Genomic DNA, 22,643 nt, shown 5'->3' with positions numbered 1-22,643 from the left:
TAAGATTTTGGACAGGATGCGGATAATTGGTTTCCCCTGACTGAGCAAAGAATCAAGAGATTGAGCTTCACAATTGAATGAAAATATGAAAAATGTCCTGTTTGACTCTAATACCAGGACTTTTCTGTACTCCAACCTTGAATAAAAAACAAATGAATTTATAAACTGAGAATTTTATTGTTATATTGTTATGCTCGGATAACTGCCAAGGAATGTTAAAATATGTTCTGAAGAGCTGCTGTCCAGCTCTGGTTCATTTTACATTTTGGTTCTTTTTTGTTACTGGACAATGTGTAACTTAATAAACAGAATGAAACAAGTCCCTCCACCAGCCCTCAATTTGCCTTGAAGTTATTATTGTAAAACAAACAAAACAGATATACGCTAGAGCTTGCAAAAATTTGCACTTTACCTTGTTTTCAACAAACCAAACATATTCTCTGTGCTTTATACTGAAAAAAATGTCATGTTTTGATCTGAATAATCAACTCCGTCAAGGGACAATTTATTAGAAACAGCATCATTATGATGCAGAATGTGCAGTTGCGCACGACTGCAAACTGCAACCACATTTGGAAACTAACATTGTTAAATGGCGATTTAAGTGAAAATTAAGAGTTACATTTTTTTTTTAAAGACTGCATTATTTATACCTATCCTGCATTGGATCCCTTGATAAGAGATTACATGTACCTATTGCAGTCATTCTTCTTATAATTATTTAATTACAACACGTGTGTCAGCTAACGATTCATATTGTGTCTCACATTCAAACTTGACCACCCCTGTGCAAAGCAATCCAAGGATACTTATGGTCACATTAGGACGACCAGTGAATAATTCACAGCATTCACATAAAAGTAAAAAAAAAAAAGAGTGGCAAATGCATGAATAGCATGCGATAAGGTTCCCACATGGGATTTATGAAATGATGATGATTTATGCCCATGCCATACACGATGCAACATCAAGCAGGTGGTTAAACTTTAATATGTCATATGAGATTGTTTAAACAGGACATGCAATTTTAAGTATTGCTTAAATGGCATTTCTTATTACTTATTAAGAAACACAATTAGTGTTAATAATAATAATAGATAATATGCAATATTACTGGTTAAATAGGATTCCTGATTTACAGCCCTTTAATTATCCCAACAAACACAAATAGGAGGTTGCTTGATGCTGCTTTGAAACATCCCAAAATATTCAGGTTTTTATTCTTATAGCTTGTTCAGTATAATAACTACTTAGATACATAATAGTTCCTCATTTTATTCGGTAGGAAATGTGCACGTCATTCAAATTGCGCACAACATTTCAGCAATACTGCTTAACCTTTTATACAACAGGCCCCGAAAAGTTGCTCCCCCTCCCCTACATTCTTTTTTTCAAGAGCCAAGTGAGGAAGTTTGCAGCTGCTATTTGAGTGTGCATATGGGCCAAGTGGTGATGTGATGGTTGGGGGTGGGGTGTTGGCCAAGCACATGTCGCGTTCAGTCACACTTAGAGAGGGATGGTGGCAGCTCTGTCCAAGCAAAACTTTGTCAAAGGAGAGTGACTTGGCAGGAACTACTCGGTGGAAATGTTGTACCACACAAGCTTCACCCTAAACAAGCGGTGGGGCAATTTCTTCTTGGGGTGTCTTTTTTCCACAAACGTTACGACCAGAGTCCATATTTTGATGGCAAAATAATGAATGACACTGAAATTATATTACATGTCAAATGTCATCCCTCCTTCCTCCTGCTAGATTTTTTTCCACAAATCATGAGCTTTAGCAATAACATCTTAATTGTTTCATAAGATACTAATAATAGATGCCATGCGGCTGGTAACATGTAATTCGATTTGATGAAATAAAGCTTGGGTCTGCATTTACACATTTGTGCTTTGTCATATTGCTCGGAAAGAGTTTTTTTCCAGATGGGCTACAGGGGGGATTAAGCGCACTCGAGTACACATAGATGGACAAGTGATACTCCAAAGAGCGACTACAATTACAACTAATGGACAACATCGATAAGACAAGCTCTGTTCAACTTCAGAGGGTTGGAACAATATTTTACCATTTACGTTGATAAGCCTAATTTACTTTCAGATCTATAATGCTCACAAATCCCTGTTTTATAAGACCATCTAAATTCAGCAATCTTCTGGATCAATATTAGAGGCATTTTTTCCCGATTATAAGAGTGGAAAGTCTGAGATGAGGTCTTTCATCTATATGAAAATGTACTGTGTGGCTCACTGCCCATGCTTTCGGTACACGATTGGATGATATCACCCTGGCACCAATGGTCTGGGCGGTTTCTCATCTGTGAAGTGAAGACGCACTGCAAGGGCCAATGAATAGGGTGGACATTAGAAGCGATTCTTGTAAAAATATCATAAAACACACAAATGGTGTGTGTGCATTTTGGAGTATGACAGAACAAAAATCCATAAACTGACAGTCCCCTCCTGCATACCGTGCTGTGTTTGATGGACGGTAATAGATTAGGATTTGTTATAAATACACAAATAAAAATCAAATACAAACTAGGCGGGTTCTCTGTCACACATAACTAAAACTATAGCTGATGTGCGAAATAAAATAATATTATATGATTGAAATTCTTAACCATCTGGGTTTTCTTATCCTCAATATCACAATTGTTACTTTTGAATCTTTTCGTAAGTAAAACATACACAACTGAAATCGAGGGATACGGTTGGGATTAGAATAAACCAATCCTATTCAAATTCATGTTAAATAGGAGTCAGCACACACCTGCAACCATTTCAAGTGTTCCTGAATAACCCCAATTAAATGTCAGCTGTTGTAGTTTTCTTACCTTCTGGTGGAACTCAGGTGTTAGTCAAGGTGGATGGAATTATGAACAGTTCCAACTAGAAGTCAGTAATAAAGGCAGAACATTCAGGATTGCGAGGCAGCACACACACAAAAAAAGCCTCCTACAACATCTGAAAATTATTTTGAGTTAATTGGAGGCACTTGAGTGGCGGCAGGTGTGTCCTTACTTCCATTTAACATGAGTTTGAATTTGATTGATTATTCCGAACAAGAGGTTGACATTTTTCAGGACTCTTGCAAGATGAGAGTCAACTTTACCGTTTACCAACTTTTACTAATGAAAAAAATAAATACAGCTGCAGACATTATAAGTCACAATGTTGGAGAAAATGTGGTAATGATTTACATGTCTCTCTTTTTTTTTGTGTCATGAAAAAAATGGCATTTGAACAGGGGTGTGTAGACTTTTTGAAAGTGTATTAATAGTTACAACTAATTTCGTCATCACCCTCCATTTTGTTTGTTTTTATTGCTTGTACAACAAGATATTGCCTACGATGACCGTTTTTCTTCATATGTTTTGTATGATATTAATGTGCATCATGGGTTCACCGCAAAAGAAACATTTAGCTCGATAAATAGATACACATTTGTGCTTTCAACTCACTGGTGTGCACACAAAGCGGGTAAAAAAAGCCAGCATTCATCATTGCAGCAGCATTGCATGTGACCTCAATACCCATTAGTCAAATTGTATTACTTCACTCATACGATGGACGTGCTTCCCCCCCCCCCACTTTTTTATGGGCTCCAGCTTCTGCATGCTGGTTTGCTGCATGAGTGAGTAAGTGTCTAAATGAGGTTATCCCATCCATCCCGTCTGAGCATGCTGGATGACACCAGAAGCCGTTCGTGGCCGACCTATTTGAGCAACAGCTGAGACATCACCCTCCCCGCTGACTGTGCGCTCAATGTATGACATCATCTATGCTGCTGTGTTTTATGTGCATCAGGAAGGGATTAATGTCTCTTTGGCTAAATTAAGGTTGCCGTTGCTGGTTTGCCCATTACTCTTCCCTGTCTGCCTCATTGTAGCCTCCGAATAGCATTCCAGCTTGACTGACTGACACTATGTTGTAATACTGCATGTCTTAAACACCCCGAACCCCCTTTTCTTACATCCCCTGACTACTTATTTTGCAAAAGCTCCCCCCCACATCCCTCTCATCTTCCTCCTGTCCCTCCATCCCTTCCTTCCTGTCTCACCTCCCTTTAGCCCCTCAGGCCGTGCGATATGCGTGTTGCAATCTACAGGCCCACTTCTCTGCCAGGCCTTGCAATCACCCGGTACCTTCCCCCTCTTGCGCTTTTAGGCTCCTCTGTTTAATTTATGAGCTTCCTGTAGCTCCTGTCATGTCTCATCGGGGTCACAGGAAGACACAGTGTAAATAATGTAGCGTCCCCAAAGACGTGCTGACAGTCACCGTGTGCTCCCATGGAGAGGACATGTACCTCTGAGTTGCCATACTTACCTTCACACATATGTCATACTCAAAACATGATCTCACGTGAGACCCACAAAGCACTACCAATGTAGTAACTCGTATATTCACAAACATAATTCTCTGGATGTGGGAATATTGATTACTTTTGGAGTTCTTCCAATCAATTCAATCTCTCCCTAAATCTCCAACAACTCGATTGGATGCTGAAAGTATTGATATTGTTGTGAGAAGGAAATGGGAAATATAGGCTGCGGCAAGAAAGCTTGCAACCTAACTACAGCTTTTTTCATGCATGGCCTATTTAGATGAAATTGAGTCGGATCGCTTGAATTAGAATCGTAGGTTATGCTTGGGGAACATTGAATTAGATTTCAAAATTAAGAACAATAAATAAACCCAACCAGACTAAAACACTTAAAACAATTGTTGTTTGTGAATCGTTGTATGTGGTAAGGTGTCCCAATATATTTGTCCAGCTTGCGTGTGGCGCAAAGGTCAGCAAAGAAAGGATTTGGGTGGGAGAATGAGGCCGAGCAAGATAGAAAAGTTGTACGTACTATGTATCTAATAAAAATATACTGACAATAAATTTATAATGATATATGATGTGATAGTTAATTTTTGCAGACAGGATGCACAAGTATATTTACTGTTTGCGTGTATCCAACTCGAAGGAATGAATACCCTTTAAAAATAGCAGCATTTTGTGTTTGTAGGTGTATGGGACACAATTTTTACAATTTTTAATACGTTGAATTAAACAATAAAATATTCACGTCACAATGAACGTTTTCTCATTTTGATACACATTCTCATGGATTTAGCTTTACGCTTTGGAAATCTACCGGGCAAAGCCTGTGAAATGATGAAGAAGGCAGATATGTCATCAGCAAGCCTCATCTCTGACTTTCTTTCTGACTGACGCAAAGTGTGTCCGTCGTGGTTTTTCTTCGGATTATTTCGCTCCCCCTTGAATTAAACAATAAAAACGCAGCGACAGCTTGCCAACACCATCAACAGAATCTGAAGACGAGTCGGGCCAGTGACTTCACGCACAGCCAGTGGTTGGGCCCAGCTCACGAAAATGTCAAGATTTCTGCATCTATTTTGAGGCTTTTCCGTTTTGTTTTTACCAAAGTAATGAATGGAATCTTATTATTTGTACTTGTCCTCTGCCACTTTTCTTCATGTCCCACACCTTCTTGTGTGTTCATGTTTTGTCAATACACGTTTGATGATGATCACTCCTTTGGGAGTATCAACCTGTTCGACAGAGCTTAATGTCTATTGATCAGTGGAGCCTTTCAGCAAATCCATCACTTAGGTCGAACTGTGGCTTACAATCACCTGTGCAATCCCCCACTGTTCAACCCTGCTTTGTATGTTTTTGAACATGTCCCCTGTTGATTGACTAGATGCAGTACATTTGATCGTGCATGTAGCAATGTGTGTTTAAATGTGTGTTTGTTTATGAACAATGTTTTAACTGAAGCAACAGAATACAAATGAAATAGCTTCACAGTACATGTAGAGGTGATGATAAACGCAATCATGGCTTACGGAACAATAAATAAGCCATAAGTAATTCACGTATTAGTTTAACCTCTTACTCAGCTCAGCTCATCTTTATTTGTAAAACGTTTTAAAACAGCAGTTGGATGACTAAAACAGGTGCAATATCATCCGAAGTTGAAAGTCAAATTAAAAAAAAAAAATTGGTCAAGGACGAGACCAAATCAATAGTTCCTATATGTCTGATTTTACAATGAAAAAGCATGAGCTGTAAAAATGTTTAGTTTTGTCTTACGTTAAGAATGTAATAGTGGATGTGAGTGAAAAAGAAGGACACCGCTGGTGGAGAAATCAAGGACATGCCTTCAAATGAGCAAATGCCGCTTATATTTTTACCCACAGAATTATACTCAGACTACCTCGAGAAGAGGATTTGAATTGAACTGACTGATGTTGAGGACTTTATTCCTGCATTCTGTTTTCATTTTTCTCTCTATATATGTTGAAGTGAGCGTCTGTAATGAATATTTGACTTGCCGATCCCATAAAGACCAAGTCTGACAATTTGTTATGCCTTCTCGAACACTCGAGTTACCATATGACAAATCCAAACAACTCCATTTTGTTCTTCACTCTACTCACCTTAAATTGCTTTTTAATCTTTAAAACATCTATCCAAGTCCCTCTGCGACAGGCCCGCCGCACCTAAAACAAATAAACAAACCTCTCCATAAGGAACATAATGAAAAGTAAATCTCTTCTGCATTAAGTCAGATTTCTGAGCAGTGTTTCATGTCCCATCTCTTTCACAATAAGTGTGGATGTGCATCACGTCCATGAACAAAAAAAAGAAAAGAAAAAGAAAGGAACAAACAAAAATGCTCATCTACGGATACAGATAACCGCTTGAAATGTCCTCAGGGAGAGCAATTAAAATTGTGATTCTCACTAAGTGTTCCTTATGAATAAAAAAATAAAACATCAATTCAAAGTCCATAATTGAAATTGTTTCAGTGTTCTCGAACTGTGCCTCCAAGAAGAAGGAACGATGCTGTGACGTTTAGAGAAAACTGAAGATAAAGCGACCTCTCCTGGACACAGTTGGTAAAACAATATTATGCAGTATATTGTGCAGTACAGTACTGTAGGTAGTGTGTATACTTTTATACTTCCCTAATTAATGTTGACTTAATCAAATTAAAATACATTACATTAAATACAACATTTTTAAATGATCAAATCATTTGCATTTAAAAATACTTTTATAGTTTTAATGGATGTATGCATTTTTTTTAATATAAGACCAATACCACAATGATTTTATTCATTTCTTTATGATTATAACGTGTTAAATAATGGTGTTGAACGATGTTAAATGACAAACAAGTCGTAACTAATGTGATCATCATTTTAAATTGTCCAGTAGACGGCGCTGCAGCAGCACAGATGACGCAATTATCTCAAGCAACAATGCCAAGATGATGTACAGTAGTGAAACACATTACCGCATCTCATCATAGCGGAATAACAGAAATATCTTCACTTAAATTAGGGGAGCAGATTGCCTGATAATATAAACAAAGAGGATAACATATAGATAAATTGATCATCTCTCTCTCACTCTGTATATATATATATATATATATATATATATATATATATATATATATATATATATATATATATATATATATATATGTAAATACAAAACAGACCACATAATTACAGGTGGGAGTGGGATTGTGATTACTTCCTGTAAAACTAAAATTATGACTCAACCAAGAACAAGAATATGATGGAAATAACAACCTCCCCATTTATCTATCACCACCACAGTTTCCCTCATTGCTGCAGTAGGCAGCTGTGAATAAAGACAATTGTGCAAAATCTTAATTAAATAGTGAAAATACTTATTTCCAGTCTCTGTGATTTGGTGAGCCTTATATCGCAGGGTGGGCTGCAACGTGTGAGCGTTCATGTATCAACTTCCCACTTGCTGCTTTATACATGCAATCACACTATAGCCATTAACACAATTTCAGAGGTTTTATCATGGCTGGGTGTTTGTGTTAAAGGGGAAGTCAACCCACAAAATTCGTAATAATATTTTTTTTTTTTAAGCTTCGCGAGTCCAAATATGGTATTCTGAATAATATTACGTTTGTAAAATTTGAGTTAAGCAGTAAAATCCACCTGTTTTTGTACATCTGCCATTTTGCCACTTGCTGTCGACTTAAAATTACATCAAAGTTACTCTGGGCTCAGATAACGTCCGATTATGGCTCAGCTTCAGAAAACAGGTCAGTTGTGATTGGTTGTTACCTGAGCCCTAAACAACTGTGAAATGGCCGCCCCCCTGAGATGGCTAAAAGATTGCTGCTCAACTCATATTCCACCAACCCAATATTAATCAGAATGCCATGTTTAGACTAGTGAAGGCACATAAAACAAAATATGCCAAATATTTTGCGCAGTTGACTTCCCCTATAAGATGTTGTGACAAACGATCGTGACCTTGTGACCAAACCACAGGAGAAGTCCCTGAACCTGCTGAGCAAATGCAGAAGGCAATTTATACAGTATAGCATTGTTCATCAAAACAGTACTCGATATATATGATCTGCATCTCAGCATTTTCTCCACTCAGCAACTCTAACGATTTCGCGAAATTAGATGATTAGATGATAGATGAGAGTGTTGTTTAAGGACCATTACGATACTGATTGGGCTTCAATTTTTAATGAAAAGTGCTCTCACAATCTAAAATTTACGTGTGGTGAGCTCATGCAGTACTGTCGTGCATCATTAGCGACGCTCACAGAGACAAATTGGTTGTATTACCAGCTGTGTGATGTTCCTTTGTGATTTGTCATCATAAGGCGACATGTATTGGGACTTAAAAATTTATTAAGTGATACAGCACATCCACATTGTTCGTCTTTGTTACTATACAGCCTTTGACAATCACTGGCCTATAATATCATAACATCTTTTGGTTTTAAATAGACTTTACTTTTTTTTTTCAATTATACCTTGGTGGCGCCTTGAGATAACTCACAACAATAGTATGTCAATCCCTCAAATTTACCCTTACCCTTTGAATTAAAATGAATTGAAATACCATGAATCCATTTCAGTCTCCCCACCAAAGAAAGTTGTGTATTTAATGAGAAATATATAACTTCATACCATAAACAATACAGTAATTACATCATTAAATACAGTGCAAAGAATTAAAAACAACATTTTTGACAATTCAGTTGACAGTGCTGCTCCCCCTGGCGTGTGTGCCGTGGCCAAACGAGGGAAGTCTAATACTATAATACAGACATACGGATGTACGTGGGCACAGTCACAACTCCTCAGTGCGCTCCAGTAATGTTAGTCGTTCTTTGCAGTGGATAAAGAATATATCCCCCGTGAGTATTGTAATTTCTTGCGTACCCCAATTGGAGAATCACCAACCCAGAGAATTCTTAATCAATTTAGGATTTAGATCAATTGATGAATAATTTGGGACATTTTGTCAAATGTTAACGCAATCGTGGAATTATTGAGTTAATCCTGAACTGTGGTCATTATTTTTATTTAACTGTACATTATTGTGGTTGCAGTTTACAGTGGCGTACATCTTGAATATTTATAGTTCTTCTGGGTCGTGTTTCGGTTACCATACAGGAAAAGAGTCAGTACTGCCTTTCAGATTGGTGCGGTGCAGAGCGACACCATTGCAAAATAAGGCATTTAATGTATGAAGCGCTTGGTGGATGAATACAGAAAATCATTATGCATGACCTTGGAATGACCCTCAACAGCATGAAAATGAATAAAAAAAATCTAAAAAAAATAATCTTGCTTTTCTGTCTGATGTAATTTTTTTAATACAATTGATTGCAAACATGGCCGACTACATATCAATGAAAGCAAATGTAATTGTTTTCTTGACATTTATTTAAAAAAATACATGTAGAAGGTTTCAGGCAATGCGGCAAAGTATTTGGATCATGTAACAGTGGAATAATTCACATTCCGAAATATAGCAATGTGCTTCCCTCTTAAATCATTTTGGCTGTCTTTTCATCGTTTTATGGTAAGCGCTAACACCTAAAAGATCAAAGTTCATTGCACACTACAATTGACAGGCAGGCACCCACAGTAACCAGTCCATCGTCTTTTTACTGTAGCAGATGAAAACTCTCCAACAGTGCTTGCACATCACTGCGGGCTTACAACTCACATGCACTATGTGGCGAAAAAAAAGTGCAATGAGAGCTTTTGAATCAAGAGGGGGTCGGCTGGTGTTGGGAATTAAAAGTGTGAATTTAATGAGGGCAAGTAAAGTGGGAATCGTTGCATTGGAAAACCTCAGCGCACTGCTGGCTGGGAGAGAAAAAGTGCTGGCCAAAGCAAAGAAGCTGGAACAAATCTTTAAACTGATTCAAGCATTCTTGGAGAGCCGAGGCATCCTGGTTCCTTTTTAAGAGTGAAAATAAATGAATTCCAACATAATCGCCAGAGCTCTAAGACTAAGAGATACAACGTGTACAAGAGCACAACTCCATAGGGGTGATGAGGCCTACATCCTTCCGAGGCTTATCTTCCTCAGCATTCTGTTCCCTTCAGTGAAAACTCTCAATATTAAGACCTGCTCAGCTTCCCCTTGCGGAGGATTATGATTGTATGGCGCTATTCTCTCAAAGGTCAAGAGAGGCGATTAGTCTCTCTCCCATTCTGAATCCCAGTGCCGCCTGAGGAGGAATGATAGAGCAGTATGCTCCCCGACTTCCTCTTTTTCCGTCATTCGATTTCTCTTCATCCAAATAATGTCAAGTCATAAAGCAAAAAAAAATGTGTGTAATTATATATGTTTTGTTTGAATCTGCTCTTCGGTTGATGCCGTTGCTCTCAAGTGCTGTGTTGTCGCATTACCCCTGGAAAGGAGCCAACGTTTGCCTGAGCCTTTTTTTTTCTCTTCCAATGTATTGAGAGAAAGTTCTCTCCTCGACTTGAATTATTCTTTTATTTGCTTTGCTCCCTAGCCATTCTATTTCTTTTTTGTTGTTTGCAGCTGCTGCCACAGATTGGATTCAGCGTTTGCAGGGTTCCAAAATTCCCAAATGCACAACCTTTCCCGCTTCCTTCAAAGATGGCAGCTGAAAGGAATCCAAAGACAGGGAATCTTTGCAGCCTTGCATCCTCTTTGTTTGTCTCCTCTTTCAGAAAAGAAAGGTAATGCCAATAATGGAAATATTATAGGAGAGTTAAATACAATAAAAGAAAGATATTCAGCATGTGTGTACCACAATCATCCAAAAGTGACTATAAACGTTTTTCTATGCCATTTCAGGTAGCATCCGGACAGACATGAGGCTATCAGCATTGGACAGTTAAAGCGGTGCCCTTTTTCTAAGCACATTCCCTTGCCCATGGCTCGCCAATTGACATTGGAGTAGTGTTGCAAAGTTCATCACTGGCAAGAAGCCTTTCTATCTCTCATGGCAGTTGAGAAACAGTACCAGAAGCTTTTGGGCCACCAAACGGTTGTAAGGCGTATAGTATAATTTGCGCAAACCATGTGAAGTTTCTCAAAACAGGATGTGGACGGCTGCTGGCCGGTTGGGAAATTTCACATATTTTCCCCAAATTCCCCATGGCCACCCTGCGCCTGACTGTATTATCAACTGTGGGTTTGTCAAGCCCTTTGAGACTATTTTGTGATTACGAGTTATACAAATAAACTTCACTGGATTTGGCAAAGAAATGTTGTCAAATGTTCATCGTCCCTTTTTTTTTTTGAAGTGCAGAAAACAAGTGAATGCTATTGGCCAATAGACATTTTCACCACGATGTCATGATGTACGTAAGGTACAAAAGCAACCCAAAATTCTCATTGCACTACGAATAAACAAACACTTGTCTTTGTACCAAGGCGGTGTGGGTGAGAAGACAGGTAAATCGCTTGAATCCGCAAAGTCAAGGCAGTCAAAAAGATCATGTGAAGTGAGGTAAACCAAATCAAATGGTGACTCAACGTTGGCCGTAATTCACATTACAACATTAATTAAAAAAAATAATGTCGCGGAAACTCACATAGAGTTAACATGATCACTGAGGGAGTGGGTCGGTCAGGGGTGTCAAGATCTCTCCCGGCTGCAACACACCTGATTCAAATGATCATCTCATCAGCAAGCTGTGAAGAAGTCTGATAAATATCCTGTTAATTTGACTCAGGTGTGTTGCAGCCGGGGGAGATGGAAAACATGCAGGACACCGGCACTCGAGGACTGGAGTTTGACAGCCCTGGGCTAAGTACTTGACTTGTCACTTGCTCATATTAACGGCAAAGGCAAGTTCTCTTAACGCGGTGTCCGACTGTGGGATGGGACTAAAAAAAAATGTCCAATTCAGTGAGACTGTTTAACAAAAAAAAAAAAAAAAAAGCATGAAAATGTCTCACAAAGTGATAGCAGGTAGAAAGGCATATTAGATATGAAAACCAATCTCATTTCACTCTTTAATGTTACAATCGAGATTATACATGAGTTTGAGTGCTTCTACAACAAAACCAATTCATGAAAGGAACCAAAATAATAGCTTCGCTGCAAAGTAGTGAGAATTAATTTCACCTTGGAGCTAAGGTATTTGACAACAGGGCAGCTGAATAGCAATATACGATCTGTCCCATAAATGCCCATTATGTACCGCTGAACAACACCCGCTGAGAAATAAATTACCTTATGAGAATAGACATTACGAACAAAGACACTTCAGACCAAAATCACATTTAAAGTCGAAGAACTTTGCTTAATTGCATTAGCCCAACTTTGAAGTATAGGTGAAATCCAATTTCAAAGTCTAAAAGAGCAAAGCTGCATCAAATTAAGTCTGTTCACTTGCTTGAACGTATTCCAGTGAATATGACACCAAAGTAGTGAAACACTTTTGATACAGGCAGAGGGGGAGCTTTTGAAGGATGGACGAAAATAATTAGTCACATTAAAGGGAGCGCACTGTATGATGAGATTGCATTGAGATAATACAGCCGCTGAAAATGATGAAACAATCATGTAATTCTGGTAACATTGGGCTAGAAAGATTCTTAGAAATGAATATTTTGCTCCTTCCATGACTTAATCTGCTAAACTGCAATCAGTATATGTCAGAGAGTATGCACAGATGATGGCCCTGAATAGCTGAAGTGTCTGTATAAGATTCGAACAACGTGCACACGATTGTGGTGTGGAATTGCACTGCAACATATGTAGTGAAGGATTTTTTTTTAACATACTGAAGTATCTTAATTAGTTATGTAATCAATGCATCCCAGTTTTTGTAAAGGCAGAACTGCTAATATAACGTTCATTTGGGCTTTTATTCCATTGTGCAGGTGTACCTAATTTCGTGGCTGGTCTATGTAGGTCACCACTTTCTTCACACTCTGTGAATAAATTAAAATGCAGACACTTCATATATAGTGCGCAATGGAACGGCTGTTTTGTGACAATGTCATGCAATAAAATTAAAAATAGAAGAATGACACTTAATTCCAGAAAATGGAGGATTGGGCCTTTGTTTTTCCAACATCACTCTCACTTGGTGTGATCTCAGCATTCCCATTACACATTCATCAGATGTTTCTCTTCACTCAGCTTCCTCATTTGCCATGCAAGCTGAGCTGTCAGGAGGAGGCCCGCAATCTTTCCTTCAGTCCTTATCGTGCTTCCTCTCATCCATCCCTTTCTCTTTGCTTCACTTTTCCCTGAGTGGCCGCCCACCCCTGCCATGACTTTGTTCACCAAATTAACTTGGGCACCTACTGTGATTGGGATCGGCGAGCGGAAAGTCAACTTTAACCTTGCTTATTAATTGGATATCACAACCTCTTCTATGAGAGTGAAGAGTGTTTCAAGCTGATAGCGTGCACACGCACACACACAGACGGCATGAGACACATCACTGACATTAGAACCATCACTACCCTTTGACATGCTTTGAACAAATTCTATACCATCCCTGACATCAATTCCCAAAATGCTATTTCATCTTGTGGGCCCCAACATGGCTGTACTCTTTCAAATAAAGTACAATATGAACAATAGAAATGCTCTTTATCTGGGGTGCCTCATCTTATCTGTAACTGCAGTGAGAAAGCCACTGTTCATACTGATATGAAAGTTTTAATGGTGAAAAAAAAATGGACAAGTTTTCTTCTGCTCCTTTTCATTCAGCCTTATGCACCATGATATTTGGGGTTCAATGAATGAAAAATGCATCAGCACGATGCGGTAGTCGTTAGCACCTGTGTCGCAAAGTAGTGAGCTTGGAGCTTCTGATCTCAGCTGTGATCTTCCTATGATGAGTTTGTGCTTTTTTTGCATGTGAGGATTTTTCTCAGAAGTGTGACTTCTTCCCACGTTATAAAAACATGCAAGGTTGAGTGCAGATTACATTGTCCATAGTTGTGAACATGAACGCCAATTATTTTAAGATGGTGACAATATATTTTCCTACACAGATGGATTGGCTTTAATTATTGAAAAATAATAAATAAAGGTGAACAATGTCAAAATTTCCCTTGCGACCTTTGATTTTTACGTATGCACTGTCGGTCATGCCTCAGTGACTTCACATAACATTTAAGGTAGGGTTGTGTTTCTTCAAAGGGAACAATTACAGTCACATCCCACAATCCTCTCAACAAAGTGAGTGGGCATCATGGCCAGACACGTTTTTCCGAGGCACTCAATTCATTTCATGTGCTGTATAGCCACATTTGTCCAGATGGGGGCGCTATTGAGCTGTTCCACAGATACAAAGGAGGGCGTTTGACCTCTCTGGCTCTTGAGATACCACAGTTGAGTTGAGCTCTACTAAAGATCCTGAAAAAACGGCAAACACAATCATAAAAGTGCTGACGCTCACACTTCACAATGATATGCTGAAGTCGGGGGCAATGCAACTGCACTTTAGTAGATTTTTCAGGAATCTGTAATTGACTCGAGTAGTTGCTGTTCTGAACACTTTTTACTTTTACTTCCTACATTTTCAAACAGTACTTCTGTTCCTTACTTTGTCAAAATGGGCTTGTTACTTTTTTTCAATCTCCGTGGATGACCATGCTCAAAGATGTAAGTCAGCCACAGTGGAAATTTTGATTGACTGAGATGTGTGGGACTCAGTGACGTAGAGGAGCGTGAACCAGGGAGCATTAACCATGATGCCAAGAGATTCGAGAAGCGATACAAACCATGGCCTTTTATATGAAAATTATTTTACGTTGACCGCTTCAATATTGATTCATGGCAAATATGGTTTGTCTTGTACAAAACTTAAAACCACAAGCTCCTAGCATGCTGCATCTAAACAACATATAGATACGGTATTTTTTTTTTTAGTCTGTATCAAAAACCCGTTTGGACTCATAAAAATGTATTATAAGTCAGTTTGTTAACAAATCAATGGGAATGCATTATTTTTATAGCATTAACACCATAGCCAATGCTAGTGAGTTCTTGCTTCCCGACCAAAGTTTTTCTTCATTCCAAATTGTCTAATTGGGTAATGCATGAAATAGACGGTAAACAATATTTTTTTACTTTTGTAGTTTTCCAAAAGGATTTTTTTCTAAACATATTTGTACTCCTATTTAAAGGGGAAGTCAACCCAAAACCCTTCTTTACAATATGTTCTATGCTGCCTTCCTCTCTTTTTGTCATATTTGTTAAAACTGACATGATTGTCCTGGCAGGAGTACATGAGTAGTACATGAATACAATAATCTGTGGTGGAAAAAAAACAAAAACATCCTGCTCTGGCCCTATCTTGTACCTCAAGTTTGACATGCAAAAAAACCACTACGCCTGAGGAAAAAAAAACAATCAGAGACAGAAGGCCTCATCAATAAAACCATGAGATTCATGAGCTTAGCTGAAACAATGACGGAATATCCATCTCCGAAAAGTAAGGAAATACAAACAAAAAGGAGTTGCATTTTAGATTTGGAGTGACCTCGGGCAGCCGGGAGGATTCTGAAGCAATGCAGATTTAGCAACATTTCTGCATGAAAGGCAACTTATCACCTTTTTTAAAAATTGCTTTGTACATTAAAAAAAATACTTCATACTGATCTCATTTTGTGTTATAGTAACACTCCATTATGAATAAGTCACATTACCAGCCGAGCAGTCATAGATTGTTTACAGTGCTAATGCTAGCTTCCTGTTATGCTCCTAGAGCAGCTATTTAGTTGAAGCTGTGTGCCAAGTACTTTTGCCACCTCTGCAAATGTGGCACCTGTGCACCAGTTCAACGGAAAATGCTGATTGCTGACAACACCCAAGTGATTCCGTTTAATGTATGCAAAGATGCATAAATGGGTGTCCTCACAAACACGCGGCCTTGGCATAAATGTCACAGATTATAGCGGGCTGTCTGTCTGTTTGTTTCAGCACAGAAAACACACACTGTTTGAGTGGCGTGCCTGTGGACGAACTCGAGCGGTGTTTGTACATCTGTTTGGAGGCTTAAATATGTGCAAACACAGATGAGAATAGGGAGGTGTGTGGCAGCGAGCTCTCGCAGAGTGCAACAAGACCGTGGGCTCCAGGAATGAGGGAGGGATAACATTGGACAGTTTCCGAAAAAATCTTCAAATATTTACTCTCCAAATGCCGGTAAAACGAAATCCGTGGCAGTGAAAACAATGACAACTGTTCAGCTTCTCCGCCTTTTATTCTCACTCTCCATCTGGCATGACCTCACATTGTTAGACCTCATTCCCACATTGCATGCATGCTGTTCGAGCATATCTGAAAGTGTCTGAAGGGATGGTTCACTTGAGAAAATAATATCATTCACTGTTGGGTTTAAATAGTGTGTGCAAGTCGCGTGGAAGCAGAACATCACATTCCTGGGGGGGCTTTTTTTTTTTCACACTCCGACAGTTTAGTCCCATTAGACTGCCTTTGTAAAATCCTGTACTGTACTTATCGTTGAGCACAATAAACTTTTAGTGAAAATAAAGTAATTCTTGCTTTTATGACACTTCAAACTGTAAAACACCCCTCCCAAAAGACTGAGAGATATATTTTTGATAGTAAAATAATTTCTTTACAGATACAATTATGAAACGCGCGACAAGTTGACGGCCAGTGGCTTTTTTTTTTTATTTATTTATTTTTTTCCATCAAATGCGCTATATAAATAGTTGTTTTGTACGACATTCCTTCACACCATGGACTGCGTCATGACATCACACATTTTCTACAAACTAAAGTGACAATACTGTTTTCATTCAACATCTGGGACTCATCCCAAAATCCGCGTTTGCTCATGGGCTCCATGGTAATGAAATCAAATCGTTTACTTTATCTAGCTCTATTTACACCATATGGTATACAATGCGCTTGTCTCATATATGTTGAACCGTAGTATGCAGCCGTGTATTGATTGAGTCGTGTAAATCTACGGAAATGATTTCCTTTTTAGTTTAAAATAGCTTACTTAGTACCCCGACCAGTGGCAGAATCTAGACTCTAGATTCTAGAGTATTTCTCTTGCTTTGGTCCAGTAAATTTATCTCTATTGTGTGGTACCAGCTAGCTAGCGCTAAGCTAACTTGTTGTCTCCCGTCTGGTGTCCAAGTGGCCAAACGCGCTTCATATGATGCTGTGATGGTGTGAGTGTTGTGATTGTGTGTGTGGGGGTGTGTGTGTGCATGTGTGTGTGTGTATGTGTGTGCGTGTAGCAAAGTGAACCCAACAAAACTGACAGAGGCCGCGATCAAACGAAGTTGAGATTTATTTAACTAAGGGATCACGTCAGACGTAAGAAAAACACACACAAAAAAAACTACACTAATCAAAACGATCCGCAGTACGCAGAACAATCTAAGGTGAATGGGTGGAACAAGAGGAGCTAGCCGCCAAAAACAGGACAACCCAAATAACAGAGAAAAACAAAGTGAATACTAATAAGACAAAAGGAAATACCCAGCCACACTAATAGTACCAGAACGAGAACTAACCCACACAAGGTTAGAAAACTACAGCAAATAACAAGAGCCAGGAAATATTTGGGTGGAAAATATTGACGCGAAACTGGACTAACACAAGGTACAAATTGACGCTGGGAAATGGCAACAAGAGACAATATTCCGGCAACTAGCTCCTTTGTCTCCAGCGTTTAAGAACCCAACTAATGGTGATGACCAGCAGGTGTGGGCCGGCGACTCCACCCATCCCAATGTCGGAAAGAAAAAAAACAAACAGATCTGAAAACAAGCTGGATCACAACGGTGAGATGTGATGTAACAAAGAAAATGCATTCATATACTGCCTAGCTGGACTTTATTGACTGGCTGCTCAATAGTTGTATTGTGCTCGAATGTGTTATGTGCTTTCACGCACGTGCACCTACGTCATACTGAGCTGTGAGTGATGCCACCCAAATACAGTATTCCTCTGTAACAATACCTGGGACAATAAGCTATGACCCGTTCAGACTCTGATCTAAAAATTCAAATTTGCAGTTCGTTTTTAATGACCAATTCACATTGAAACTGAGTTACCACCGATTGGTGCACAGCACGAGCTTTTTCCAATACATATACTATAGATATTCTGAGTGTGAGGTGCCTAAACTTGTCTCACATCCAATGTGATGACATTTCTCCCCCACACAGTCATTCCAAGATTGAGATCTTGTGATCTTTATCTTTTACTCAATATAGAGCTGATCTCAAATCTAAAATGCTGCAATGCTGGCAATTTCAGAGATATGTTAGTCAGTTTTACAAACAACAATTTCACAGACAAGCTGGGCGAGTCCCTTTTCCACGCTTACTCTCCCAGTGAAAAACATACTTGACCTTAGTGGCATTAAACGGTTAGCTTCCAATTGACATCAATAAATGTCCATGACTGAGAATGAGTTGATTTCCTCTGGATGTTCACAGACGGCAACTATCATTTTCTCCTCCATTCTTCTCTTTTCAAACAACCCGCCAAGTGTACATGACCCTGAGTGTGACGTAGCATGTCCGCATATTTTCGACGCTTCGCTCCGTGTCCGGTCGCTTCAAATGTTGCTATGGCAACGCCTGACGAACAGGGACTAATTCAAATCAAACAATTTAAGCACACTGTTAATGGTTAAACTGCATAATAAGCTTATTTTGATGGTGGTGGTACCCAGAGAGCTCTGTATTTTTTTTTTGTGTGTGTGCAAAAAGTTTGAAAACCACTGATTCCGACCATCAAACACTGTGTGACTAAGATTTTACGAACAGTGTCTTGATGTACCTTGACAGTAAAGTGTTTCTGCATGGCTGAGGCTTCTCTGGCAGAGTGGAAGGTGCAGGTAGCTTCATCTTTCTGCATGGGCAGTTCTGCACTTCCCCGCGAGTCAGCATGTTTGAGCTCGAGCGCGGTAAACAGAGACAGTAACGGATAAGTGGATGTGATTAGCAGGAAACTTGAGTGTGTCCTTGAAACTCGGAACGACAGACGTGAGTCCTGTGAGGCTGCCGTTCAGATACTGTAGCACTCTCGCTTCCACCTCTTGGCGGCATCAGCGTGATAAGCGTGCAGCCATCCTGACAACAACCATAACACAATCAATTGATTGCCACAACCATTGCTGAGCATAATGACAACAAAGTGCTTATCAGAGCTCATCCAAGTCACCCATAAAGTAAATTTAATCTGCGGAGTATTTGTTGTACTCACACTCTCATTTAGGCTAATGTCAACGCTTATAACTTCAGTCACAAACATCAATGACTTAATGTTCGGCTATACTCGATCCAGCTACATGAAAGGGGAAGAGAATGGTAAAATATCGAGTCTTCCTATGAGATGGCTGCACCCAGCCAAGCCCTGTATGTTCTGCTCTGAAGTGCAAATGAGTCCTATAATTAGATTCCACGTGTGTGATGTGGAAAAGGCGAGTATTTAACCCTCCACATAGGCCACAAAGAATAGCCACAGATGTTGCAAATATGGGGGCACATAAAAGAGCATTTAGCCACTCGGACACAGTCGCAAAATAATTGCTGCAACAAAGAGATTACTATGTGAAGACGTACCTTTTTAGTTGCTGCAGTAATGAGGATAACCTACTTATTTTATTAGCATGCATGACGTTAACAGTATAAACTGGCATGGAATTGATCTTTAATGACTACACTTTGTTTTAATTAGAGCCTGTACGCCCGGGAATGCAAAGCATTCGGCATAACGATTACAATAATGAGTTTACTTGCTTTAATGAAGATGCACAGGCTGGCCTAAGCTCGCAAAAACGCACAATTGTATATTCTCTTCCACTGGCATACAAAAGGTACCGTGACAAACTCCTGCAATAGACTTGGCATGCTGGTGTCATCCTCCCGTATGGTGCTCTGTGCTTCCCTCCCCCAGCTTCTCCATGCCGGGAGGACATGACGAGCCCAGCTGTAATGTGTCAAGCGGGCTAATGTGAGTGCCACAGGAACCCCTGCTGCACGTGCCCTCCTCCAGCACAGACTTTTCTTAAGTCGCCTGAAATGCACTGCAGCTTGGCCCCCATATATAGCTGATAACGCCACTGTGTCTAATTTGTCCACACTGATGGAGTGGGGCATCACCTAGGGTTCTTAAAAGCCCCACTCAGAAGCATAATGGTAGAAAATAGATCAAACATTTATACCATAAATGCCCAAAGAGTGCACTTTTCTCTCCCAGAAGCACAAATAATGTGATTTTCCACTCTATTTAATCCAAAATTTGTTCTTTCTCGAGGAGCAAATCAGCATCCCATGTCATTTCTTTCAGGCAAAATGGTCTCTAAATATGGAAATACTTTTGAAATGGTAGTCTTGAATACAGGAAGTAAAAAAAAAAAAATCGATTCCAAGAAAATGGTTGACAAGGTCAAAATAATCACGATTATAAAAAAATATACAGGCAACGTCTACTAAACAATCTTATGTTTCATAATGATGTTACTTTGGAAAATATTGCATTTTGCAAACATTTTTGCAAGACGCTTTGTAATTAGAATTGAGCTAGTATATTAAAGTATACAGTATCTGCATAATTGAAAACAACGTAAATAATTAAATGGTTTTGGTCACATTTTTTTATTCACTTCAATGGGCATTGTGCTGCAGCTTCTGGTGTGTGCATCTTGGCCACCTGACAATATGAAACACAATCAATTGATATAAATGAAGGAGACGGTCACAATTGCTTCATAAGCCACGTACATAAATATAACAAAGAATTGAACTGTTTGATGATTTGTGATTTTTATACTTCAGTGCCGATTAACATAGACCCGTTCTCTGCTGGGCCAACAACGGAGTCGCGAAGGATTGAACACAAGAACACTGCCACAACTAAACTGCACTAATAATAGAGCCTGTGTGGATCGTTATAGTTGGTCTACATGTGTTGCTCCATCCTTTGTGTTCAAATGCCTGTTGCTCAAAGCTTTATAACTTTGCATAACTGATGTATTTGTTAGTATGTTTCACATTGTGTTAGCATCCAGTTGGCAAACTTTAAGACAAAGTTATGTGTAATTCTCTTTTATGTTTCATTTGGCAGTTTAATCCCCACCCCCAAAAAAAATATAATATATATATATATATATATATATATATATATATATATATATATATATATATATATATATAATGTGTAAATAAAAATACAAGGCATCACATTCCTGCAAACTAATATAAATATATATAAAATGTGTAAATAAAAATACAAGGCATCACATTCCTGCAAACTACTAACTGTAGATAGGTCAAAATATTAAACACTATTGGTACACAAAAAAAAAAAATGTCAGAATTCCAGCAGAGTCCAGAATAAGGTGGATATGCGTTGTCTAAAGGTCTTCAACAAAGTGCATGTGATCAGTGTGCGAATACAGTAACTGACCTTCTATAAAAAAATTCTGCAAAAAAAAAGGTCAATTATTCAATGAACTGATCATAAATTTTACTTACAGCCAATCAAGGACATTGAGTCAAATGCCAAAGAAAATGCAACGTGAAGGCAGGCATAGCTGCCGGTAGTTTTGTTCCCTCGCAGTGATACATTGTCAAAATTCAGAGAACAAAAGTTCATCTTTGGAAGATTCCAAACACGGCGAGGAAAAATCCACAAGCCGCTGTTTTCTTTGTCTGACAAATGGCATCATGAAAAGTCGCATATTCGCGGCCTCTTGTGTAGTACTCAGTGGAGGGCGTTGGGATGAAACATCACTTCAGAGACACGTATTTGTCTCTGATGCCTCGAGAGCTCTTAAGAGGTGTCTGCAAAAAGAATGAGCGACATGAAGGATGGCTCATTACACGCTGATATAAGGGAACATTCTGAAAAGAGATTGTTGTTGGCGGCGACGGCGGGCTCGGCGCTGTCGTCTGTATAGGCACGGAACGATATGGCGAGATCACAGGGAGCAGAATTTCAATGTCATGCATTATGCAGTGTTGACAATTTCTCATGAGACGATGATGTTGTTTCCTCACGTGTGGGAACCGGAAAAATTAAAGGTTGCTACAAGAGTTAAATGTGGCCTTAAGTGAACAGTCTTTGGAGATTTAGAATGCTGCGACAACGTGCGTTAAGACCACATCCGCTCTCCCCTTGAGCGATACACGAAGGACAACCTATTCGAAGTGAAACATATATAAAACACTCTCTACTCGTTGACCCCATTACGTGTCTGATACTTTATTAGAGCCAAGCAAAAGTGGCGCTGCCTGCTTCTCGGCCAAAGGCACACACCATATAATACATTATATATTCCAGACACACACACACACAAGTACC

The 22,643-nt window shown here is 39.1% G+C and overlaps 1 long non-coding RNA gene across 1 annotated transcript; it reads right to left on the bottom strand.

The window, feature by feature from the left end:
* Positions 1-1,429: 1,429 nt before the first annotated feature.
* Positions 1,430-11,985, bottom strand: LOC148343946 (uncharacterized). The gene is made up of 4 exons (XR_015846474.1): positions 11,905-11,985; positions 6,457-6,519; positions 2,838-2,892; positions 1,430-2,336 (listed from the first exon to the last, which is right to left on the bottom strand). It is a non-coding gene; the product is annotated as an uncharacterized LOC148343946 (long non-coding RNA).
* Between the last annotated feature and the right edge of the window lie 10,658 nt (positions 11,986-22,643).

Source organism: Idiotropiscis lumnitzeri, chromosome 1 (assembly GCF_059441095.1).
Source record: "Idiotropiscis lumnitzeri isolate Australia: NSW breed Sydney's pygmy pipehorse chromosome 1, RoL_Ilum_1.0, whole genome shotgun sequence".
Classification (NCBI taxonomy): domain Eukaryota; kingdom Metazoa; phylum Chordata; class Actinopteri; order Syngnathiformes; family Syngnathidae; genus Idiotropiscis; species Idiotropiscis lumnitzeri.
The sequence above is the reverse complement of the archived record's forward strand: the minus strand, read 5'-3'. Positions and strand labels throughout refer to the sequence as shown.